Here is a 7463-nt window from a genome sequence, read left to right as displayed (position 1 = left end):
CTTTTTGTTATCCAGGTATCCAATAAGCAAATCTGACAACCTCCCTTGCACAAATGAAAGTGGGGACTAGTAATGTATTATCTTTCCTAGATAATATATATATATTTTTTAAAGATTTTATTTATTTATTTATTTGAGAGAGAGAATGAGAGAGAGAGAGAGCATGAGGGGGGGAGGGTCAGAGGGAGAAGCAGACTCCCTGCTGAGCAGGGAGCCCGATGTGGGACTCAATCCCGGGACTCCAGGATCATGACCTGAGCCGAAGGCAGTCGCTTAACCAACTGAGCCACCCAGGCGCCCCTAGATAATATATATTTTAATAGATACTTAATGTAAATAGTGCCTTATGCTAGAAAGAATTCTGGTAGTGAAAATTTTAGATGGGCTAACGAAGGACATGTTTTCATGTAGCAACTCTTTTAAGCCCCTTAAACTTATCACACAGTTGGTCACTATTTTCCTATAGTACTTAAAGAAGTGAACACATCCACAGACTGAGTAACGGTGCTGGTGGAAAGATATGACAAATGGCCTCATTTTCTCCCAGAGAGAAAATACTCAGAATTTTAATTTTTGTTTTTCTGGATTTTTCTCAAATTTTTCTATCTCCATATTTATTGAAATTGAGACATAAAATCACTTTAGGGGCACCTGGGTGGCTCAGATTGTTAAGCGTCTGCCTTCGGCTCAGGTCATGATCCCAGGGTTCTGGGATCGAGCCCAATGTCCGGCTCCCTGCTCTGCGGGAAGCCTGCTTCTCCCTCTGCCTCTCTCTCTGTCTCTCTTTCTCTCATGAATAAATAAATAAAATCTTTAAAAAAAATAAAATAAAATCACTTTAATGATTTTCTTGGAAATAAAAAATGAGATATAAAATAGAGAATTAGAATTTAATTTTTCTCATAAAACTCAAAATTTTAACTTAATGAAGCATAAAAAAAGGAAATGCCAACGGGTCTTCTTCCTGCCTTGTCTTCGGCGTTTTTGGTCTCAGAGTCGGTGAGAAGGTTTCCCACACCCTGCTGAGAGCAAGATGTCTTCAGGAAATGCCAATATTGGGCATCCTGCCCCCAACTTCAAAGCCACGGCTGTTATGCCACATGGCCAGTTCAAAGACCTCAGCCTATCTGACTACAAAGGAAAATACATTGTGTTCTTCTTTTACCCTCTTGACTTCACCTCTGTCTGCCCCACGGAGATCATTGCTTTCAGTGACAGGGCAGAGGAATTTAAGAAACTCAACTGTCAAGTGATTGGTGCTTCTGTGGATTCTCACTTCTGTCACCTGGCATGGGTCAACACACCCAAGAAACAAGGAGGACTGGGACCCGTGAACATTCCCTTGGTATCAGACCCCAAGCGTACCATTGCTCAGGACTATGCAGTCTTAAAGGCTGATGAAGTCATCTCCTTCAGGGGCCTCTTTATCATTGATGATAAAGGTATCCTTAGGCAGATCACGGTAAATGACCTTCCTGTAGGCCACTCTGTGGATGAGACTCTGCAACTGGTTCAGGCCTTCCAGTTTACTGACAAGCATGGGGAAGTGTGCCCAGCTGGCTGGAAGCTTGGCAGTGATACCATCAAACCTGATGTCCAGAAGAGCAAAGAATATTTCTCTAAGCAAAAGTGAGCACCGGGTCATTTTAGGGCTGGGCTGCAGTGGGTGGCCATGAAAACAAAATCTCTTTTGTACTATTGTCATGCTTAGAACATAAGACTTTAGACTCTGTGCAGATGTGGTATGGGGGCAGGGGCTGGGGAGACCAGGCTTTCTTCCTCTGGCCTGCCCCATAACAGCTCAGCCTCAGGTGTTATGGGGCAGGCCAACTCTTATGTACAGTAGTAGGGCATCACTTTTTGTCTTTTGTTGTTTCTACTAAACTTGAACTGAGAAAAAAAAGGAAATGCCAACTGCTAAAACAATGATGGACTAGAAATTGATGATTATAGCTTCTAATTCTATCTTTTTCACCAAATCCCCATATAATCTGTACCTGTCATGGGGTCACATGTAGATCAATGAGCAATTTGAAAAGGAAAAGAGGGAAAGGAAATATTATTTATATTTTACAGTTATTATTGAGTTATTTCATAAAATATAAGATATAATAATAGTACCTATTCAATAATATTACATTGTTTCGATAGAACTATAGAGTTAATCAACAGGTGTTAGCACTTTCTCAAATCCCAAAACAAGTTGCTTTTAAAATGTATTTTTTCATTTTTGAGGTAGAAATCACACCACAGATTGTCCTTAAACACTATAAGCACCAAAAACAGAACAGTGCCATCATCCTAGCAGAAATTATACTCTTGTACCAAACTTTATTTTAAAAATATAGTGAATTTCTTGGGGCACCTGGGTGGCTCAGGAGGCTAAGCGACCGACTCTTGATTTTAGCTCGGGTCATGATCTCAGGGTCGTGGGATCGAGCCCCACATCAGGCTCTATACTGGGTGTGGAGTCTGCTTAAGATTTTCTCCCTTCTTCTCCCTCTGTCCCTCCCCACCTCCACTCTCTTTCCAAAATATAGCGTGAATTTCCATGTACATTTAAGTGATAAAAATTATCTTCCTTGCTGTCAGAGGTGGAAGATAGAAGCAATACTTGGTTAGACACAAAAACAATGTCTCCGTTTAAAATATTATCCACAAAATCCATTTCCAAGGTTGTAGAGTTAAAAACTCTATGTTGAAGATACAGGTCAATTTGAAGAAAGTCAAAATTGTTTTAGGGAAATTATTTTGAGGAAAGGGATAGTATTATTAGTTCCATTAAAAAATCATTTTTATCTAGTCTATATAATTTAGCCAAATAAAAGAAAACTAAAGAATTAAAATTACTCTCTGGTTTAGATAGGATAAAGATAATGAGCAAAGATAAAGTTAGAGAAGTAGAGAGGAATCACATTTATAGTACATAGATTCCAGAGGGAGAGTTTGAGGCATTATTCAGTAGGCAGTGTTGAATTATTGAAGAGTGCTGAGGTGGGAGAGCCAAAATTATAGGCTACTTTAAAGAAGATTGATCTTGACTATATATGGAACAGGTCAGAATGAAGAAATATTAGCAATAAGAAGACCCATTAGGGAACAAAGGAAGTGATATAATCCAGATGGGAAAAGGGCCTGGAGGATGTATGCAGCAGTAGAAATGGAAAAGACAAAACCGATGTGAAGGATAGTCCCAGGAAAAATTTTAAAGGCTTGGGGATGGATTGGATGTGCTAGATAAGCTGGGTGATTCAGAGTGAGCTCTAAAATACCAGGTCTGGACAACTAAGAGAATAATGATACCCCTAAGAATTCAAGATGGTCAAATGATAGATCTGATTTGGGAAAGTGAAAGAGCAATTTTGCCTTAATAAGCCAACTTTTGAAAATAGAGCTACCGGATGAACCAGCAATTACACTACTGGGTATTTACCCCAAAGATACAAATATAGTGATCCAAAGGGGCACATGCACCCCAGTGTGTATAGCAGCAATGTCCACAATAGCCAAACTATGGAAAGAGCCTAGATGTCCGTCAACAGATGAATGGATAAAGAAGATGTGGTATATGTGTATACACACACACACAAACACACACAGACACACAATGGGATATTATGCAGCCATCAAAAAATGAAATCTTGTCATTTACAAGGACATGGATAGAACTAGGGGGTCTTATGCTAAGCAAAAGACAATTATCATATGATCTCACTGATATGAGAAATGTGAGAAACAAGACAGAGGATCATAGGGGAAGGGAGGGAAAAATGAAACAAGATGAAATCTGAGAGGGAGACAAACCATAAGAGACTCTCAATCTCAGGAAACAAACTGAGGGTTGCTGGAGTGGAAGGGGGTGGGAGGGATGGGGTGGCTGGGTGATGGACACTGGGGAGGGTGTGTGCTATGGTGAGGGCTGTGAATTGTGTAAGACTGTTGAATCACAGATCTGTACCCCTGAAACAAATAATATATTATGTTAATAAAAAATTAAATTAAATTAATAAAATTAAATTAAAATTAAAATTAAAAAATAAGCTGACTTCAAGTGGCCACGTGTTGGACTTCAGACAGCACACTTTTGTTGTTAGCTACTGTTGGATGGTGAGTGCTGGCTCTACCCATATTAATTTTTTGATCCTCAGTCAGTTATATAACCTCTTGAAATCACAGTTTTGTTATCTGCAAAACGGGGATAACCATGCCTAACGGAGAGTGGTTGTGATATTTTGTGAAATGTCTAATTACATCTGATAAATGGGTAGTCTTAGTAAATGCAAGCTCTTAGACCTGGGATCCCAGAGCCTGAAAATAGGTGCCTCTGTCAGCATGGTTTTCTGTTTTTTCTCAGCAACGATGAGTCTCCTATAAATGGGAGCAGAAGCAAGAGTGGAAAAAGTAAACAACGGTGATGACACAAATTTTGGAACATGCTTCGGAGGTAACAAAGGGAGTGTGGAGGATTTAATAATGATAGTTGCAGTAGTGTAGTCAGTGGTTTCAGTCTGCAGGACACCTCTAAGACTTACTGCATTCTGAGAAGTGTGGTAAGAAGTCTCTGCTATATGCCATCCTCTAAGAAACAAAGATAAGTGAAGGAACCTTTGCTCTGCTCCTGCCCTTGAAGTCAACAGTCACTCAGTACTTTAAAAATGTCACACAGATGTCAGCACATCACCTTTGTAAGCTAGGTATACTTGACTTGAATATTTTTAATAGCAGTTATTAGCAATTATTAACACACAAAAAGATCTGCAAACATCTCAGATATGTGTTGTCGCCATCTATGTTGCCTACTGGGCAAAGCTTCACTACGTGGTATCTCTGGGCTTCACCACATCTCTCCAGATGTGAATCCCAGAAGAATCAATGAGATGGCTCCAAGACCCACTCCCATAATGTGTCATAAGCAGAGTAAATTTCACCAGGGGAGGATGAAAGAGTTCTTTCTATCACAGCCAGACAACCTTTAAGGGAACATAAATAAGCATCAGTTTTCAATGGTCTTTCGCTTACCCACCTCCCCAAAGTTTACTAATCTCCATCATTCCAGCATCTCTTCATTTTATGAGCGCCTCCTTTTCCTCTCCTCTTTCTCATCAATCCTATTCCTGTCTTCTCTTCCCTTTTTGGAGAAAAAAAAAAAACCTATAAATTCCTGGGTGGCTCAGTTGGTTGGGCGACTGCCTTCGGCTCAGGTCATGATCCTGGAGTCCCGGGATCGAGTCCCGCATCGGGCTCCCTGCTCAGCAGGGAGTCTGCTTCTCCCTCTGACCCTCCCCCCTCTCATGTGCTCTCTCTCAAATAAATAAATAAAATCTTTTGAAAAAAATACAAATTCCTAATCCTTTACTTTATCATATATATAGGTGCTTTCCCTTATTTATGTTTTGATATCTGACATTTATGCTTCCCTGCCCCCATGTGTCCTAAGACTGCATGCAAAAGTGTTTCCAAAAAAAAAGATAAATATCTTCCTAAAAAGTGTTAGTGGTAAGAAAAAGAAATACATTTCCTACCCTGCAATTACTCCAGGGTTGAGATCGGGGCAGTTAGCACTGCAGTGGTTGAGTAAAGGACCGTTGAAGTCCATGAGACCTGGGTTCAGTATCATCCGTAGCTGTGAGTTATTTATTCTCTGTAAACTTCAAAAGTAATAATATCTACTCTCAAATGTTATGGCAACCAACTAAAGGATGTCTTTAGAGTGTCTAGTACTATGTTCAATATGTAATAGGTATACAATAAAGAGTTCATGCTATTTTTTTCAGCTTTATTGAGTTATAATTAACATATATGGTTGTGTAAGCTTAAGGTGTACAACATGTTGATTTGATACACTTATATATTGCAAAAGGCTTACCACTATAGTAGCTGACACATACATCATGTTGCATAATTACCATTCCTTTTTTGTGGTGAGGATGTGTAAGATCTTAGCCACTTTCAAGTATATAATACAGTATTATTAACTATAATCACTGTACTGTACACAACAAAGAGTGAATGCTATTTAATTAATTTTGGGGGGTGGGGGGTGAATTTTGAATCTGCCTCCAGACTTCCATCACTTACCTCTTTTTGTATCTTCTTAAGAGTTTTTTGAACATGCTTCATTGACTGCATCAAAGAATAAGACCCTTTGAGAAGAATTGACCCCAGGGTTTAGTCTTTGCATCTCTCTGACTGTAGTCTCTAGAAGTAACTTACCAAGGGATTGGGATACAATAACCATAAAAGACTCATAATCAGTCAACACAAAGGAAACCCAGAATTCCCTTTTCTCTGATCTGAGCTATAGTACTCGAGTCTGAGACTGATGTGCCTCCATTATGCTAAGGAAAAAGGATGCCTATGTCAGGCCAGAGTCCGGTAGAGCTAGAGAAAAAAAAATTATTTCAAGAAAAGACTGTTTTGCTTGCCTGCTCCCTAACTGTGGGAAGGGAAATATTAAAGAAATCACAGTCTTAGGTTGATTTTGGAACCCCAGCTGCAGGGACTCTCTTTTCATTGACATTTACACACATATGTGTTTATACGTGTCTGCTCGCTCACAGACACATGGGTTGCTGGTTTGTTTCTGCAAAGTGATTTTAAACAAAAGTGCTGATACTCTGGGACTAATAAGGCTATTCTGTTTTTTGTGAGCACGGGGTACTTTTCTCTGACTGTTTCATAAACAGAGCTTTACCTTAGGAAAAAAGAAAATACTGTTGAAAGTTTTAAAGTAATATTTTGCAATTGTAAATAGTATGAGAATTTTATAGGCAAAAGTTTCATCTTTGCACATGAGTATTTTTTCAAGATGAGTGAATAGAAGATTGAAATGTTATTAGATGCTGACACTGAAGCAGGACTCATATGGCTACATACCATGCTTGACAGAAAAGATGGACCTATTTTGTAAAGCTAACTTGATAAATCTATATGGAAGTAAAATGTTCAGAATTTTAACTGTAATTCCACTGGGTATAATGAATAAATATCATTTGAGATGGAAAAGAAGAAAGATACACTTATAGAGAACATGTCATTATGCCACTATTAACACGATTGTTATCATAGTTAATATTTCTGAGCAATTTTCAGGTATCTGCCACCATGCTTGAAGATATAGACACTTGCTTCAATTAATTGTTGAAAAAAACCCATTTTATTTTATTTTATTTGAGTATAGCTGACACACAATATTACATTAGTTTCAGGTGTACAACATAGTGATTCAACAACTCTTTACATTATGCTGTGCTCACCACAGGTGTAGCCACCACCTGTCACCATATAACGCTATTACAGTATCATTAACTATATTCCCTATGCTGTACATTTTATTCCTGTGACTTATTCATTCCATATCTGGAAGACTGTAGCTCCCACTCCTCTTCACCCATTTTGCCCGTTCCCCAATCCCCTTTCCTCTGGTAACCAACAGTTTGTTCTTTGTGTTTATATGTTTGATT

At 38.8% G+C, this 7463-nt stretch overlaps 1 pseudogene; it reads left to right on the top strand.

The window, feature by feature from the left end:
* Window positions 1–1027: 1027 nt before the first annotated feature.
* On the top strand, window positions 1028–1633 carry LOC114205080 (peroxiredoxin-1 pseudogene; annotated as a pseudogene).
* The last annotated feature ends 5830 nt before the right edge of the window (window positions 1634–7463 follow it).

The sequence above is a fragment of the Eumetopias jubatus genome, unplaced genomic scaffold, assembly GCF_037043125.1.
Source record: "Eumetopias jubatus isolate StellerSeaLion01/CBP00866 unplaced genomic scaffold, mEumJub1_p1.0 scaffold_16, whole genome shotgun sequence".
NCBI lineage: Eukaryota > Metazoa > Chordata > Mammalia > Carnivora > Otariidae > Eumetopias > Eumetopias jubatus.
This window is presented reverse-complemented; position numbering and strand designations above follow the sequence as displayed.